At 39.6% G+C, this 20,000-nt stretch overlaps 1 long non-coding RNA gene across 1 annotated transcript in view; it reads left to right on the top strand.

The window, feature by feature from the left end:
* Nucleotides 1–20,000, top strand: part of LOC140679780 (uncharacterized) — a 120,256-nt gene that overhangs the window by 10,141 nt on the left and 90,115 nt on the right. The window contains exon 2 of the long non-coding RNA XR_012051127.1: nt 5,374–5,480. This is a non-coding gene — a long non-coding RNA (uncharacterized lncRNA). The remainder of the gene's footprint in view (nt 1–5,373; nt 5,481–20,000) is intronic.

Below are 20,000 nucleotides of genomic sequence, written 5' to 3'. Positions count from 1 at the left end.
TCCATCCATCCATCCTACTTCCGCTTATCCGAGGTCGGGTCGCGGGGGCAGCAGCCTAAGCAGGGAAGCCCAGACTTTCCTCTCCCCAGCCACTTCGTCCAGCTCTTCCCGGGGGATCCCAAGGCCTTCCCAGGCCCGCCGGGAGACATAGTCTTCCCAACGTGTCCTGGGTCTTCCCCGTGGCCTCCTACCGGTTGGACGTGCCCTAAACACCTCCCTAGGGAGGCGTTCGGGTGGCATCCTGACCAGATGCCACCAGATAATAAAACATTAAATCTGATAAATCTATCGACAAAAGCAGAGCCTGGCGACGCATGCGCGGTTATCCTAACTCTCTCGCTCTCTCTGTTCCTGCCCCTCCCTTACGAATGCTGCTGCGTGCACAATTTGTTTTGTTTTTAACCCCTTCTTAACCCTGAACGTACATTGAAAGTACACGCAACCCTAACTCAAAATGCCGGACATTTGAGACATTTAAGAAACTCCGCCCGGACAGCCCCCCAAAAGAGGACATGTCTGGTGAAAAGAGGACGTATGGTTAGTCTATCGTAGCCCAATCGCTGCTTATGTAACAAACAGTTCAGGGTGTCCCAAGTTACCGAGAGTGTTAGGTAAGGAGGAGGAGTTTTGACCCTCCAGAGTTGCCGTAGGACTGTGACGTAAGAGGTCTATGTGTGTGGTTGTGGAAGGAAGTGTGTTAAGTTTTACATTAAAGAAGCGGTGGATACCGAATCTGCTCTAATGTCTCCCGTTTATTATTTTATTAGATAAGTACACTGTATAGGCGAACCCAGGACACTCGGCTGCACTAGCATGCCTTGTGTTGTGCCTCGGTGTGCATTGTTTACACAACGTGGGGTACGCTACTTAATATGTCCATGTGGAAACTCGTTCAGTACACCTCCGAACCGAACTGAAACCCCCGTACCGAAACGGTTCAATACAATTACACGTACCGTTACACCCCTAATGTGTATGTATGTATATATATATATGTATGTATGTATGTATGTATGTATGTATGTATGTATGTATGTATGTATATAAATACGTGTATATATATATATGTATGTGTGTGTGTGTGTATATATATATATATATATATATATACACATATGTATGTGTATATATATATGTATATATGTATATATATATATATCAGTGACGTGCAGTCAGGGGAGGCAGGTGAGGTGGGGCCTCACGTGCCATCATGGAAAGAAAAACAATTTAAAAAGAAAAAAAAAATGTAATTGTTATATGTATCCAGTGATTATACTATAAAGTTATTTTCCATTTAACTTCACCAGTTTTAGATTATTTTTTATTCAAAATTGCTGAATTTTCACATTTGCCGTTCAAATACTGAGAAGAGACTTGTGGTGATCAGCAGCCAGTTGAGGCACGTCACTCAGTTGAGCCTCACCATGGATTGCGCAATGACTCGGCTAACTGCTGGCCTGCTGTGCAGTGAGACCGTATTGCTATATGAATTATATTATGCATTTCCATAGTTTAGTTAGCTGAGGTATATAATGTACAGTGTATTTTGTCAACAACTGTATGTGTGTAACGTATTTCTTGTGCTGAGCAATCATAAAACTGCTGCGAAGACGCACTGTGTGAGGCTGGCAGTAATCCCGCCTCCTGGTGGTAGAGGGCGCTAGTGATCCCAGCGAGCATTTCTGCGACTACTCGGCTGCAGAAGAAGTGACAACAAGCAGCAACAGTTAGCAGCGATCGTTTGTTTTTTCCTCTTGCCTGGACTTTTAACATGGAGGATTACATATGTAAAATAAAACAGTTTTCTAAACTGGACTTTCAATCGAAGCAGGAGGTAATACTTAAAGGAAGATCTCCATCGAGACAGAGACTTTTAAAACTGAAGAAAAATAAGGAAGACTTCTATATACAAGTTATCGATGCTTTTGTTCAAAAGGAGCTGCGCATGGACTTAATTTATAAGTAAAGGTAAGACCATAATAACGTTTTTTCTTATTAAATGTGCTTTTTTGTGTGCTACAGTTTGTATGTGTAAAGTTAAAGTTAAATTACCAATGATTGTCACACACACTAAGTGTGGTGAAATGTGTCCTCTGCATTTGACCCATCCCCTTGCTCACCCCCAGGGAGGTGAGGGGAGCAGTGGGCAGCAGCGGCGCCGCGCCCGGGTATCATTTTTGTTGATTTAACCCCCAATTCCAACCCTTGATGCTGAGTGCCAAGCAGGGAAGAATGCTGGTATGAACTTTTAAACATAACCCGTTAACTGCTGCCAATCAAATGGTGAATAAAATACTCTTTAGGGTTCATATGTTTGTAAATCTGACTGTGATGAAGTCAGAGCCTCACCAGCCATGTACCTCACCGCACGTCACTGATATATATATATATATATATATATATATATATATATATATATATATATATATGTATATATGTGTATATATATATATATATATATATATATGTATATGTATATATATATATATATATATATATATATATGTATATATATGTGTGTGTATATTTATGTGTGTGTTTGTGTATATATGTGTGTGTATATATATATAGAAATATATATATATATATATATATATATATATATATATATGTGTTTGTGTTTGTGTGTATATATATATATATATATATATATATATATATATATATATATGCCTCCCTCTGTGGAATCATATATATATATATAAGTATGTGTGTGTGTGTGTGTGTATATAAATGTGTATATATATGTATATGTATGTGTGTGTGTGTGTGTGTGTATATATATATATATATATATATATATATATGTATGTGTGTGTGTGTATATAAATGTGTATATATATATATATATGTATGTGTGTGTGTGTGTGTGTGTATATATATATATATATATATATATATATATATATACATATATATATATATGTGTATATATATATATATATATATACATATATATATGTATATATATATATATATATATATATATATATATATATATATATATATATATATATAAACATATATCTTAATAAGGTTATCCAAAAAATAGTGCTCGATACCGTAGTAGAGCGCAATATATGTATGTGTGGGAAAAAAATCACAAGACTATTTCATCTCTACAGGCCTGTTTCATGAGAGGGGGTACCCTCAATCGTCAGGAGATTTTAATGGGAGCATTCGCATACCATGGTTTATATAGGGCACAGAGTGGGTGGGTACAGGCTGGCCTAGCATGTAACTGTCGAAAGAAACCTGATTGCCCCCTCAACGGGGGGTGCTTACAAACATCAGTTGTCTACCAATCTAAGGTAATACGCAAGGACATTAACACATCCGACACATATGTAGGATTAACCGAGGTTGAATTCAAAACCAGATGGAACAATCACAAGGCTTCTTTCAGGAACAAAAACCTGCAAAATACCACAGAACTCAGCAAACACATTTGGGACCTCAAAGACAATAATGTTGAATATTCAATAACATGGCAAATTCTTGCATCCAGCACACCTTACAATAGTGGTAATAAAAGATGCAACCTATGCTTGAAAGAGAAACTGTTTATCATTTACCGTCCAGACCTGTCATCCCTCAACAAGCGCAGCGAAATTGTAACAACATGCCGCCATAGACGGAAACACCTCCTAGGTATCACATGAGCCAATCACCACGCCCCTAGGCCAGCCTGTACCCACCCACTCTGTGCCCTATATAAACCATGGTATGCGAATGCTCCCATTAAAATTTCCTGACGATTGAGGGTACCCCCCCTCATGAAACAGGCCTGTAGAGATGAAATAGTCTTGTGATTTTTTTCCCACACATACATATATATATAAACATATATATGTGTGTATATATATGTGTATGTGTGTATACATATATATATATATATGTGTATATATGTATATATATATATATATATATATATATATATATGTATATATATATATACCAAAGTGTATGGTGTGTGACGATGTGTGGAGATTACCTGAAGAGTGTTACCCGGAAGTGTTGAGCGACGTGCAGTAGTCCAAGGGGGGGTGGGCAAGACAAGTTCGGAGATCTGTGAGACAGGCAGGTAGTCGGGGGCGATAGCGAGGCGTCGAAGGTCCGTGTCCAGGCGGGAGGTCGAGATCCAAGAGGCTGTCAGGGAAGCAGAGGGAACGCGGGAAGACGAAACACACAGCTCGTGACGCGGGAACGGAGGTCTGCTCTTGGAACGACAAGGAGGACACGAGACAATAAACACGACGGGGGAGAAAACACAGCGAGAGCAAGAATGCATAGAGTTTGATATACGGCTTACTGTACAGGACAGGGAGCTACGTTCTGGCGCGGGATAGCAGGTTGTGCAGGCTTTTGAAGGCAGGAGAGCTAATCAATGACAGGTGTGTAGATTGCTGATTGATTCCAGCCGCCGGTTGCAGCAGGAGATGAGCGCCCGCGGGCCTGTCCCGAGGCGTGCTCCGCGGAGCTCATTAAGGAATGCACAGTGGCATGCCCTTGCGCCGTGACAAAGGCGAGGTTAATGTTAAGGAGATGTAATAATTTCATGTAAAAAAATATTTTTAAATAAATTGCATACTTAATCTGCAACTATACATGATTAATGCAATCGTTTTTTTGTGATTATAATTACATGAGTTAACTCCTATTTTTGACAGCCTTAATACAAAATACCATACCAAAGTAACCACAGCTGATCCTTGCAGGGGAAAATGTAACCATTAGGACGCTAAAGAACATTTTAACCATGGCATATATAATTGTTGTTGGGTTTTTTTTGGCCTTCAATCCCAGAATAAAAGGACCTTTCTGAAAGAAAAAAACGCTGCCTCCTAGCGATCTGACTCACCAATTGTGCTCGTGCTCTGAAAGCCTTCCAAGCCATCTTGCACTTTAAGCCTGTTGGAACAACGAATGGTTAGCAATCACGCAGGAGAATGCTGCCTGTTAATTTCAGATCCTACCCTCGCACATAACACAACGCGCTTCCGCTCTTGCGTCCAAATGGCTCAAAAGTGCGGCGTGTGAGATGACATGAGTAAAAAAGATTAGAGCGTTGTCACCCGTGGCCCTTGAGAACTATTGTCATAAGGAATATGTCACATCTGACACATGACTTCAACACACACTTACTGTGCCCTTTGGAGCTCCGAGTACTCAAGACTGCACTTAAATTGGGGATACAGCATAAAAGGGCTTTCACAATATGACTCTTTATGCATATGCAAATATAAAACATCTAAATGCTGTTTCATCAGGTTATATATAGCAGGAAGTGTACTGCAATTGTGTGTATTTTAATCTCAATCTACCACGCTGTCTCGCCACTACATTTATAACATTCCTTTTGGTCATTGACAGACGACTGCGCTTGAAAAGTTTTGCAAGAAGAACAAAGTCTGTTTGAGTTCGCTGAAGTCGCCGTCTGCAGGGAGCTTCAGAAAAAAGGGAGAATCTGCGGCAAAGAGGTAAGGCATCCTTTAGGATCAGTTCTCTAATTCAGTGGTTCTCAAACTTCTGTCAGCGGGTACCATTTCAGAAAGCACTTGCCTCTCCAAGTACCGCCATAATGACCGGCATTGAAATACAGCAGTGTAGTAGGCCTAAGTATTCGTCATAAACAAGAAAGGCTTTATTTAACAAGTATATTTTTGGCCACTGTAACATTACATACAGTTTGAACAGTAACACTGTCTATAATATAGGAAAATAAACACTGTACTTTAATCAAGTGATTTTTTTGGGGGGGGCGTACCACTAGATCAGGGGTGGGCAACCCAAAATGTTGAAAGAGCCATATTGGACCAAAAATACAAAAAATTCAATCAGTCTGGAGCCTCAAAACATTAAAAGCCCTATATAAGTGTTATAATGAAGGCAACACATGATGTAAGTGCCTATATCAGTTATATTAGCCTACTATCAAAATGACTATGTGTCGCAGGCTAACGCAAATCTTCGTTGACAGAAATGCTGCATTTTTATTTTTATTCTACACATTTTTGCAACATTGGAAAACATTAGTAAAACGAAGGTATGAAATAACTTCTGGAAAGTATTGGCTCAGAATGGCCAAAGGTATAGATGTGTGTGTCCAATTTAAAGGAAAAAGCAGGCTGTCTTCTTCTAATGGATTTATTACAATATTTGCGAGCTGGGTAACGTTTGCTGTGGTCTGGAACAACATGGCACACAAACAACTATCTGAAATGCAGACAATATTACATACAGATAATGTGTCATGAGACATGCAAATATAAATTAAATACACAGAGGACATAAGTAAAGAAAATTAAATGAGCTCAAATATACCTACAAACGAGGCATAATGATGCAATATGTCCATACAGCTAGCTTAAATAGCATGTGAGCATCGATTAGCTTGCAGTCATGCATTGACCAAATACGCCTGATAAGCACTCCAGCAATTGAATAACATCAACAAAGCTCACCTTTGTGCATTCACACACAGCATAAAATGTTTGGTGGACAAAATGAGACAAAGACAGAGTGGAATAAAACACGTCTTTCTGTGGCAGCATCGGAGAAAGTTATACATGTAAACAAACTATGGTGAGTTCAAGGATTGCTGAAACTGGTAGGACAAAACGGGGCTTGCTAAACACTCATCAGTGAAGTACAGTATGTTTAATATAAACAGTGGGATTTCTAACAATTAGGCAGGTTTGTGTCATGTTTGTCTTGCTACAGAAACCATATTAAAACAAAAAAAACATATTTTATTAATCTTTTTCCATTTTCACACATCTTTGAAAAAGCTCCAGGGAGCCACTAGGGCGGTGGTAAAGAGCTGCGGGTTGCTGCTGACCCTCACACTAGATGGAGCCCGCATACCGCCATCCTGGGCATCGCTAAAATTTGACGATGCCAGTTCCTTGCTCCAATCATCGTAAAAAAAAAAAAAAAAGGCGCTTAATAAAGTAGATAAAAGCACGTTACAGCAGAAAGTAAGCAGAAATTAGAAGGGAAATAAACAAGTAGATTATTAAGAGTTAGAGAGAGGATGCTGTAACTGTTGGAAGAGTAGGGAGGATCCATCCATAAATAGGTGATGTCAATACCAAGGGTAGTATCAGGACATGGTCGATACAGGAGTGATTAGGTCAATATTTTCTTTTTTCAAAATAATGTTTTTGTTAATGTTGACCAATTCAAGGAATAATTCCCTGGACACAGGAGGTCTTTGAGGACAAAAATAACTAGTAGTCGTTTTTACTTGTGTGTAGGTATTGTGTACTATTGACTTTATTTCACTCAAACAATTGCATGCAATACAAGAGAATAAAGAACTAGTTTAAAATATTGTGTTGATTTTGTTTAACTGTCAACAGCCCCCAGATCGATATCGTATATGCATCGGTCGATCTCACCCACGGATGATCGGTATCAAAATCAGTAGCATAAAACCTTGATTGGAACATGTCTTTGTTGTGTTATTTCCAGACAGAGTTTAATAGTTAAAGTAGTGCAATTTTTAGTTGTGTACAATTAAATTATTGCCACATTTGCTCTGTATAACAATGTGTTCGACACTTTCCACTCAGGCTTTAGGCCCCACCACAGCACTGGAACAGCTCTGGTCAAGGTCACAAACGATATCAGACACAGGAACAGTCCCAGTTTTGGTTCTGCTGGACCTGAGCGCTGCCTTTGAGATGTGTGACCATACTATCTTAATACAGAGGTTAGAAAACTGGGTGGGAATATCCGGTTCTGCTCTTAACTGGTTCAAGTCCTAGCTCAATCACAGGACATACTTTGTTGAAATTGGTAACTGTGTCTCTGAGCACCTGTGGGGTTCCTCAGGGCTCGATTTTGCGACCGATACTTGTACATTCTGCCACTAGGCCAGCTAATACGAAGTTTCAATGTGTCCTACCACAACTATCCAGATGACACGCAGATCTACATGTCACTGATGGCAGGTGACTGTCGGTCTGTTGATTCATTTTGTCGCTGCATGGAACAGATCAGTGTGTGGATGCGAAATCATTTTCTTCAGCTAAACTCAGACAAAACTGCAATCGTTGTCTTTGGTCCACAGAAGCAAAAAGAAACGTATTAGTCACCTTGAAACCCTCTAACTGAACCGGAGTAATCAGGTTAGAAATCTAGGGGTAATAATGGACTCAGACTTGAACTTCAACAGCCACATTAAGTCAATAACATCAACAGCTTTTTACCACATAAAAACATTGTCAAAATCAGAGACATGATGTCTAAGAAAGACTAATCCAGTTAGTCTACTGTAATGGCCTTCTCACTGGGATCTCATTCAGAATTCTGCTGCTCGACTACTGATTAGAAAACAGGAAATATGACCATATTAGTCAAGTGCTTGGGTCATTGCAGTAGCGTCCTGTTGCTCAGAGAATATACTTTAAAACAGCTCTGCTCGTGTACAAGTCTTTTTCATGGTCTTGTGCCAAAGCACATCTCTGACGTGTTAGAACCATCTCGAGCTCTGAGAACCTCAGGGAGTGGTCTCCTTCGCAGAGTCAGGACGAAACATGGTGAGGCTGTGTTTCAGTTTTATGCTCCAAACTTCTGCAATAGTCTTCCAGAAGATGTGAGACAGGCCTCAACGTTGGCAATGTTAAAATCCAGGCTGAAAACACTTTTATTTAATTGCGCATAAGACAACTGAGGGTGTGCAATCCACACTGTTTGATTTTAAATCTGACTTTGATTGATTTTATTTTATGATTTAAATTTGAATTAGGATTATTTTAAATTCCTCTGAATTTTCCGTAAGGCACTTTTAATGGTCTTGTATACGAATTGTGCTCTACAAATAAACTCGCCTCGCCCGATGTGACGCCCTTAAAAAGATTGGTTAACACAATGCATGTACTAATATCGCTAATATATTACACGCAACATGTACAAACCCCGTTTCCATATGAATTGGGAAATTGTGTTAGATGTAAATATAAACGGAATACAATGATTTGCAAATCATTTTCAACCCATATTCAGTTGAATATGCCACAAAGACAACATATTTGATGTTCAAACTGATAAACATTTTTTTTTTGCAAATAACCATTAACTTTAGAATTTGATGCCAGCAACACGTGACAAAAAAGTTGGGAAAGGTGACAATAAATACTGATAAAGTTGAGGAATGCTCATCAAGCACTTATTTGGAACATCCCACAGGTGTACAAGCTAATTGGGAACAGGTGGGTGCCATGATTGGGTATAAAAACAGCTTCCCAAAAAATGCTCAGTCTTTCACAAGAAAGGATGCGCGAGGTACACCCCTTTGTCCACAACTGCATGAGCAAATAGTCAAACAGTTTAAGAACAATGTTTCTCAAAGTGCAAATGCAAGAAATTTAGGGATTTCAACATCTACGGTCCATAATATCATCAAAAGGTTCAGAGAATCTGGAGAAATCACTCCACGTAAGCGGCATGGCCGGAAAACAACATTAAATGACGGTGACCTTCGATCCCTCAGACGGCACTGTATCAAAAACCGACATCAATCTCTAAAGGATATCACCACATGGGTTCAGGAACACTTCAGAAAACCACTGTCACTAAATACAGTTTGTCGCTACATCTGTAAGTGCAAGTTAAAGCTCTACTATGCAAAGCGAAAGCCATTTATCAACAACATCCAGAAACGCCGCCGGCTTCTCTGGGCCGAGATCATCTAAGATGGACTGATGCAAAGTGGAAAAAGTATTCTGTGGTCTGATGAGTCCACATTTCAAATTGTTTTTGGAAATATTCGACATCGTGTCATCCGGACCAAAGGGGAAGCGAACCATCCAGACTGTTATCGATGCAAAGTTCAAAAGCCAGCATCTGCGATGGTATGGGGGTGCATTAGTGCCCAAAGCATGGGTAACTTACACATCTGTGAAGGCACCATTAATGCTGAAAGGTACATACAGGTTTTGGAACAACATATGCTGCCATCTAAGCGCTGTCTTTTTCATGGACGCCCCTGCTTATTTCAGCAAGATAATGCCAAGCCACATTCAGCACGTGTTACAACAGCGTGGCTTCGTAAAAGAAGAGTGCGGGTACTTTCCTGGCCTGCCTGTAGTCCAGACCTGTCTCCCATCGAAAATGTGTGGCGCATTATGAAGCGTAAAATACGACAGCGGAGACCCCGGACTGTTGAACGACTGAAGCTCTACATAAAACAAGAATGGGAAAGAATTCCACTTTCAAAGCTTCAACAATTAGTTTCCTCAGTTCCCAATCGTTTATTGAGTGTTGTTAAAAGAAAAGGTGATGTAACACAGTGGTGAACATGCCCTTTCCCAACTATGGCACGTGTTGCAGCCATGAAATTCTAAGTTAATTATAATTTGCAAAAAATAAATAAAGTTTATGAGTTTGAACATCAAATATATTGTCTTTGTAGTGCATTCAATTGAATATGGGTTGAAAAGGATTTGCAAATCATTGTATTCCGTTTATATTTACATCTTACACAATTTCCCAACTCATATGGAAACGGGGTTTGTATATAGAGTGATATTGCTTGAGTAATCTCGGGGTCATACTTGTGGAGTTTAACAAACGACAAAAAAAAAAAAAAGATTTCGAGAAAATTATCAAAAGTATCAATCTAATCCCTCTTGTATCGATTATGTACCATTGGCATCAACTACCGATTGACGCATCAATCCGTCTCCCGCTTACGTGTGGGTCTGGCAGCGGTTGCTAAACTTAATTTCCTGTTAAAAGCTGCTTACTTACGATCTTATTCAACTTTACTAAATAACAAATTTTACAATTTATTTAACTTTGCTAAGCACTTATTTCCTGTAGTGTTTCATGCTAATTTAGCAGCTAACTTAGCTAAGGGCTTGCCTGCTCCTGCTTGCTCTTCCGTGTGTAACATGTTTAGCGTTAATTTGCCGCGATTATTGACTCAATTTGTTGGAGCTATTTCTTCCGGTCAATTAACTACCCAAACTCTATCCTGGGCCTGTTTTTATTTATTTATGCATTAATTTGTTGACAGCATTATTAGAAGGCGTTACTCATGAGCAGAAGCAGCTTCTTGAGGAGCCACGGGCGCTGATGTCGGCGCCGCACTCCCTTCATGCTTAACACGCTCACACTGTGTGGCCGACGAATAAAACGGCCCAAAAGTGCTCTCTTGTGGGACGTGCACTGTACTTGTATTACCTTCGCTTGAGTGCACTTGTCTGTTTACATTTGCAACAATTGCACTTCGAGGGTAAAGTTTTTTTAAGCCTGTTTGGCCAATTGATTTTTTTTTTTTCTCCCATAGTGCTGACCGGTGCAGAAAACACACAATGGAACCTCGAAAGATGGGTTTTTCCATTTAGAATCTCAATACTCACAAGGTGTTAGGAGGAGAAAGATATGAAGACATAAAAAGTATAAATTAATTTATTCTAAAATTCTAAAACAGGGTTTTATAATTTTGACGCCTTACTATTAACAGTGGGTCATTTATTCAAACAGTAACAAACAGAACATTGTTACTTAATTAATTTCTGTGAAGTAGGAAATGTTAATTATGAATCAATTATTTTAATAGCAAACCTGTTTACAACCTTCTAATTATGGCTTTTAACATTATAAGAGCCCTCTAGAAATTAAATAACACCAACATGTTAAGTCAAAGTTAAAGTACCCATAATTGTCACACACACACTAGGTGTGGCGAAATTATTCTCTGCATTTGACCCATCACCCTTGATCACCCCCTGGGAGGTGATGGGAGCAGTGAGCAGCAGCGGTGGCCGCGCCCGGGAATAATTTTTGTTGATTTAACCCCCAATTCCAACCCTTGATGCTGAGTGTCAAACAGGGAGGTAATGGGTCCTATTTTTATAGTCTTTGGTATGACTCTTGACTCATTTAATCCAATATAGAAATGCTGCCTGAAACTCAGAACACTGAATTCTGAACAGTGCGCTTATTTAGCCTTTTTGTTGTTGCTAGATTTAGGCCAAAAATACATAGATTATGCTTGAAAAAAAGAAAAAGAAAATAGCTGCCAAAGAGGCGGTTAGCAGCATACACAGTGTTGGAGCTGCTCCAGTAGAGCCATCCATTGCGGGAAATAAACTACAAACCCTGTTTCCATATGAGTTGGGAAATTGTGTTAGATGTAAATATAAACGGAATACAATGATTTGCAAATCCTTTTCAACCCATATTCAATTGAATGCACTACAAAGACAAGATATTTGATGTTCAAACTCATAATCTTTATTTTTTTTTTGCAAATAATAATTAACTTAGAATTTCATGGCTGCAACACGTGCCACAGTAGTTGGGAAAGGGCATGTTGACCACTGTGTTACATGGCCTTTCCTTTTAACAACACTCAGTAAACATTTGGGAACTGAGGAGACACATTTTTTAAGCTTCTCAGGTGGAATTCTTTCCCATTCTTGCTTGATGTACAGCTTAAGTTGTTCAACAGTCCGGGGGTCTCCGTTGTGGTATTTTAGGCTTCATAATGTGCCACACATTTTCAATGGGAGACAGGTCTGGACTACAGACAGGCCAGTCTAGTACCCGCACTCTTTTACAATGAAGCCACATTGATGTAACACGCGGCTTGGCATTGTCTTGCTGAAATAAGCAGGGGCGTCCATGGTAACGTTGCTTGGATGGCAACATATATTGCTCCAAAACCTGTATGTACCTTTCAGCATTAATGGCGCCTTCACAGATGTGTAAGTTACCCATGTCTTGGGCACTAATACACCCCCATACCATCACAGATGCTGGCTTTTCAACTTTGCGCCTATAACAATCCGGATGGTTCTTTTCCTCTTTGGTCCGGAGGCCACGACGTCCACAGTTTCCAAAAACAATTTGAAATGTGGACTCGTCAGACCACGGAACACTTTTCCACTTTGTATCAGTCCATCTTAGATGAGCTCAGGCCCAGCAAAGCGGACGGCGTTTCGGGTTGTTGTTGATAAACGGTTTTCGCCTTGCATAGGAGAGTTTTAACTTGCACTTACAGATATAGCAATCAACTGTAGTTACTGACAGTGGGTTTCTGAAGTGTTCCTGAGCTCATGTGGTGATATCCTTTACACACTGATGTCGCTTGTTGATGCAGTACAGCCTGAGGGATCGAAGGTCACGGGCTTAGCTGCTTACGTGCAGTGATTTCTCCAGATTCTCTGAACCCTTTGATGATATTACGGACCGTAGATGGTGAAATCCCTAAATTCATTGCAATAGCTGGTTGAGAAATGTTTTTCTTAAACTGTTCAACAATTTGCTCACGCATTTGTTGACAAAGTGGTGACCCTCGCCCCATCCTTGTTTGTGAATGACTGAGCATTTCATGGAATCTACTTTTATACCCAATCATGGCACCCACCTGTTCCCAATTTGCCTGTTCACCTGTGGGATGTTCCAAATAAGTGTTTGATGAGCATTCCTCAACTTTATCAGTATTTATTGCCGCCTTTCCCAACTTCTTTGTCACGTGTTGCTGGCATCAAATTCTAAAGTTAATGATTATTTGCAAAAAATAAATGTTTATCAGTTTGAACGTCAAATATGTTGTCTTTGTAGCATATTCAACTGAATATGGGTTGAAAATTATTTGCAAATAATTGTATTTCGTTTATATTTACATCTAACACAATTTCCCAACTCATATGGAAACGGGGTTTGTACATTTTTTTCGACGTAGCTTTATTACTGGAGGATGAGGATTAAGATGTTTAATACAGAGTAAGACCAAGCACGAGCAGACAAGAAGGCATGCTAATCGCTAAACTAGCCACTAAGCTAGACGCTAAAACCCATTAAATAACCATCCAAAAAGCGCCAACATAACTCTATTTACATGTTGCGACCTAAGTATTAGAGATATTGTTCTTATAAGGGCTAACGTTAAGGTCATACATTTAGCGGCTTCCTTATGCTGCTGTATTGACATACTGAGCTGGTGAGCTGCTTTCTCGCCTGTGAGCTTGTGAAAGTTCATTCTAGATTATAAATCATGCTTCTCACCTGGATAGTACAAGGATGTGGACATAAACCGAGAAGTTGGTACAATTCAACGGCCGACTCAGACCCGGAAATGGCGAAAAAAGTTGTTATTCTTATAGCCAGACCTGTGTGTTTATTTCCGTACCTGACGGTTTCGGCTACAACTGTTGCCTTCCTCAATATATGAATATGTTATATTTATTTAAAGTATTAACATATATTTTTTCTTACACAATATCCCATTGCTCTCTTTTTTTTTTGTAATTGTTGCTGCTCATTGTGCAATTTACTTTTATTTTTTTTATTTTTTTCTAGAGATTTCTCCAATTCTGGGCTGTGGGATTGAGTGTGTTGTGCAGGTGTTTGAGTTGTATTGGCGGGTTATATGGACGGGAGGGGGGAGGTGTTTGTTATGCGGGATTAATTTGTGGCATATTAAATATAAGCCTGGTTGTGTTGTGGCTAATGTCTTGTGTTTATTTACTGTTTTAGTCATTCCCAGCTGAATATCAGGTCCCACCCGCCTCTCACAGCATCTTCCCTATCTGAATCGCTCCCACTGCCCTCTAGTCCTTCACTCTCACTTTCCTCATCCACGAATCTTTCATCCTCGCTCAAATTAATGGGGAAATTGTCGCTTTCTCGGTCCGAACCGCTCCCGCTGCTGGTGGCCATGATTGTAAACAATGTGCAGATGTGAGGAACTCCACAACCTGTGACGTCACGCGCATATCGTCTGCTATTTCCGGTACAGGCAAGGCTTTTTTTATCAGCGACCAAAAGTTGCGAACTTTATCGTCGATGTTCTCTACTAAATCCTTTCAGCAAAAATATGGCAATATCGCGAAATGATCAAGTATGACACATAGAATGGACCTGCTATCCCCGTTTAAATAAGAATCGCATTTCAGTAGGCCTTTAATGTGTATGTTAGTGTGTTATGATGGTCTTTTTTCCCATGGTCTGTGAACACACCGTGAATTAGGAATTGTCGTGTGTCTAGGAGTGAAACACGGAGGCTAACGTGTGCACGGAGGAAATACTTTATTTTGTTTTCATGTAAAAAAAACCCTCATTTTTAAGGTGTGGCGGCTAATATTTTGTCGTGGTGCACTGCCACAAGCAAATACGTTAAGGGGAAACCCTGAATGTGATCGGTATAGGGCAATTTCAACCATGGATTATCGGGATCTGTGCTATAAAACCCTGATCGGAACATCCTTAGTTACAATACTGGGTCACCGGCTTGGTGTTCCAACTGTTTGCTCAGCGAACAGCAGGATTGGGGTACAATCCAGCATGGCATAAGATGGCCTCTGGGGAAGTTCTCACTGGCAACTCTTGCATACTCCAGCTGGAAGGGGGAAGATGTTTTTGAAGGGCAACAACTGAACATTTCATTTACCGTTTTGTCGACATTTCAGTCACTTTCCAGAGTATATTTTAGCTGAAGAACAACACAGTTGATGAAAATCATTGCAAATGGCATGTTTATTGTGGTTTGATTGTGTTCTTTCAGTGAACAAACACATTCATGCTTCAATGACTACAGTAGACATATTCTCGATGATTTCCCCAAGCCGTAGGAAAGTACAAACCATCTATCATTTCAGGTCTCAGCGGATCTCACCAATATCCCTTAATGTCACATTTTCCAGTAATCTTTGGTGTACTTCACTTCATGTGTTATTGTGCTATAATAGATCAAATATAATCAACACAGTAAATCATCCAATAATAATACTTGACTAGATAGTAGTCTGGGTTCCAATGTAGTAGTCCGGTTTCAATACTCCTGTATCATGCAGGATTTTTTTCATCAATAACGATTTCTTATATCGGCTAACCTAGTTTAGCACATTTGGATGTCCTGCTTAAAGGGGAACATTATCACAATTTCAGAATGGTTAAAACTATTAAAAATCAGTTCCCAGTGGCTTATTATATTTTTCAAAGTTTTTTTAAAAATTTTACCCATCACGCAATATCCCTAAAAAAACCTTCAAAGTGCCTGATTTTAACCATCATTATATACACCCGTCCATTTTCCTGTGACGTCACATAGTGAAGCCAACACAAACAAACATGGCGGAAAGAACAGCAAGCTATAGCGACATTAGCTCGGATTCAGACTCGGATTTCAGTGGCTTAAGCGATTCAACAGATTACGAATGTATTGAAACGGATGGTTGTAGTGTGGAGGCAGGTAGTGAAAACGAAATTGAAGAAGAAACTGAAGCTATTGAGCCATATTGGTTTGAACCATATGCAAGCAAAACCGACGAAAACGACACGACAGTCAGCGACACGGGAGAAAGCGAGGACGAATTCGGCGATCGCCTTCTAACCAACGATTGGTATGTGTTTGTTTGGCATTAAAGGAAACTAACAACTATGAACTAGGTTTACAGCATATGAAATACATATGGCAACAACATGCACTTTGAGAGTGCAGACAGCCCAATTTTCATCAATTAATATATTCTGTAGACATACCCTCATGTCAGCAGGCCAGGGAAGCTAGGGTCGATATTCTTCTCTTGATCACCTTCGGTGGCATAAGGGACGGTGTGAGCCAAGACATCCAGGGGGTTTAGCTCGCTCGTCTGCGGGAACAAACTGCCGCCATTGCTTGCCGTGCTACCGAGGTCCTTTGTCCCTGAATTGCTCACACACTCCGGCAGATTCAATGGGGGTCTGGCGGCAGATTTCTTTGACTTTATCGTTGGAAATGCATCTGCTTTGAGTGTCGCAGGATATCCAAACATTCTTGCCATCTCTGTCGTAGCATAGCTTTCGTCGGTAAAGTGTGCGAAACAAACGTCCAATTTCTTGCCACTTTCGCATCTTTGGGCCACTGGTGCAACTTGAATCCGTCCCTGTTCGTGTTGTTACGCCCTCCGACAACACACCGACGAGGCATGATGTCTCCAAGGTACGGAAAACAGTCGGAAAAACGGAAAATAACAGAGCTGATTTGACTCGGTGTTTGAGAAAATGGCGGATTGCTTCCCGATGTGACGTCACAACGTGACGTCATCGCTCCGAGAGCGAATAATAGAAAAGGCGTTTAATTCGCCAAAATTCACCCATTTAGAGTTCGGAAATCGGTTAAAAAAATATATGGTCTTTTTTCTGCAACATCAAGGTATATATTAACGCTTACATAGGTCTGGTGATAATGTTCCCCTTTAAAGCACTATTGGTCCTCGTTTTATACAGTTGAATGTTTTGTTTCATGGTACGACATTTCATGGTACGACATTTCATGGTATGACTTTTTATGTAACAACCTTTCATGGTACGACCTTTCATGTTGCGACATTTTATGGTATGACGTTTCATCTAACAACCTTTCACGGTACGAATGTTCATGTTACGACATTTTATGGTGTGACGTTTCTTGTAACAACCTTTCAAGGCACAAAGTTTAATGTTACGTTTCATGGTTAGATGTTTCATGGTAAGACATTTCATGGTACGGCGTTTTATGTTACAGCATTTTATGGTACGGCATTTCATGGTTTGACGTTTCATGGTTTGACCTTTCATGTAACAATCTTTCATGGTACGAAGTTTCATGTTACATTTCGTGGTAAGACGTTTCATGATATGACGTTTCATGAAACAACCTTTCATGGTACAAAGTTTCATGTTACGACATTTTATGGTATGACGTTTCATGGTACGACGTTTCAGGGTATGACTATTTATGTAACAACCTTTCATGGTGCAAAGTTTCAAGCTACAACGTTTCATGGTAAAACGTTTTATGGTACGACTTTTCATGTTGCGCCATTTTATGGTACGACATTTTATGGTACGACATTTTATGGTACGACATTTTATGGTATCATGTTTGTTTCATGTAACAACCTTTCATGGTATGAATATTCAAGTAAAAACGTTTCATGTGACAACATTTCATGGTATGACGTTTCATGTTATGAAGTTTTAAGTTACGACTTTCCATGGTACAAAGTTTCATGTAACGACATTTTATGGTACGATGTTTCATGGTATGACTTTTATGTAACGACCTTTCATGGTGCAAAATTTCAAGTTGCAACGTTTCATGGTAAAATGTTTCATGGTACGACTTTTCATGTTACGACATTTTATGGTACGACATTTTATGGAATGATATTTCATGTAACAACCATTCATGGTACGAATGTTCATGTTAAAAGGTTTCATGGTACGAAGTTTCATGTTACAACATTTTTTGGTACAGCGTTTCATGGTTTGATGTTTTATGTAACAAGCTTTCATGGTACAAAGTTTCATGTTACAACAGTTCATGGTATCACGTTTTATGATACGTTTCATGGTACAAAGTTTCATGTTACAACATTTCATGGTATGACATGTCATGTGACGACGTTTTGAGTTACGACCTTTCATGGTACAAAGTTTAATGTTACAACGTGTCATGGCACACAGTTTTCACGGTAACTTAATAAATTATTATTGTGGCAACTCTGTTGCCAAAAATTACTTATCCACACCAACTTAAAGACAGCTTGAGTCCACTGCGCATGATTAATAATTGATCAGTGGATCGGATTGGGGCTGATATTTTCTTTTTTTCTTTTAACTGATTGGTGATTGCCAGAGTAACTGCCGAGCCAATCAATCTTTACCATAGCTCGGTCCTAGTTAGGGCTGCAATGATTTATCGAGTAAACGCAAATCCAACTACTATTACAAAGATGTAGTTATTGCTGTTTGACACAAAAAAAACCTGCTTTATTTTTCGGTTTTATTTTTTTGTATTTTAAAATAAATTTTAATAAATCAATATTTTTTTGTTCATCAATTCCATTCATGAAAAGAAAAAGCAATGACCAAAACCTGGACTGATCATAAACATGCTTTTTACTAAATTACATTCATACTTACAGCATGTAAGTATGAATGTAAACGTGAATGTAGTAAACTTTAACTTTGTTGAAGTTTTTTTTTAAGAGGGATTCTATTATTAACCCCCAAAAAAAACACTACTTGAGGACAGGATGTGGGTTCACTGTGATGAAAAACAAATACAGGCGAACAGTTACAGTGGGTGGCCAATGTGTTATTCTGCCTCGCTAGTTTTTAACGCATCAGAAAATGAATCATGTGCGCTTGTTGGAAGCCTTTACCAAATTAGAGCCGGTCACACTTGAGTAAGTTGAATAACAAATGAAGTTTCCACATAAATACATTTCATTGAATTACAGTGCGTTTGAACTCGAGAATCTGTACAGCTGCTGCCTTGACTCGCTGGCTTTGACAGCGCCTTGGTCCAACTGCAACTAAAAATACATAACCCTAAAATCGAGGTTATGTGTAGTTTAAATATCACCAAAATTTAAATTAAAGGGTGTTCAATTATTTTTTAACTCAACTAACTTTTTTGTATTATATCAGTCAGGTCTTACATGTATTTCTTTAACCTTTATTTATCCAGGATAAGGAACTTAAGAACACATTTGCAATATACACCTACCAATGAGGTAGCATTTACTAACAAACGTTAGCATTATAGCTTGCTTTCAACAGTTCACAAATGTTTCAATCAATCAATCAATCTTTATTTATATAGCCCTAAATCACAAGTGTCTCAAAGGGCTGCACAAGCCACAACGACATCCTCGGTACAAAGCCCACATACGGGCAAGGAAAAACTCACCCCAGTGGGACGTCGATGTGAATGACTATGAGAAACCTTGGAGAGGACCGCATATGTGGGTAACCCCCCCCCTCTAGGGGAGACCGAAAGCAATGGATGTCGAGTGGGTCTGACATAATATTGTGAGAGTCCAGTCCATAGTGGATCCAACATAATAGTAGTAAGAGTCCAGTCCATAGTGGGGCCAGCAGGACACCATCCCGAGCGGAGACGGGTCAGCAGCGCAGAGATGTTCCCAGCCGATGCACAGGCGAGCGGTCCACCCCGGGTCCCGACTCTGGACAGCCAGCACTTCATCCATGGCCACCGGACCTGTGCCCCC

The sequence above is a fragment of the Nerophis lumbriciformis genome, linkage group LG23, assembly GCF_033978685.3.
Source record: "Nerophis lumbriciformis linkage group LG23, RoL_Nlum_v2.1, whole genome shotgun sequence".
In the NCBI taxonomy this organism is placed as follows: Eukaryota; Metazoa; Chordata; class Actinopteri; order Syngnathiformes; family Syngnathidae; genus Nerophis; species Nerophis lumbriciformis.
The sequence above is the reverse complement of the archived record's forward strand: the minus strand, read 5'-3'. Positions and strand labels throughout refer to the sequence as shown.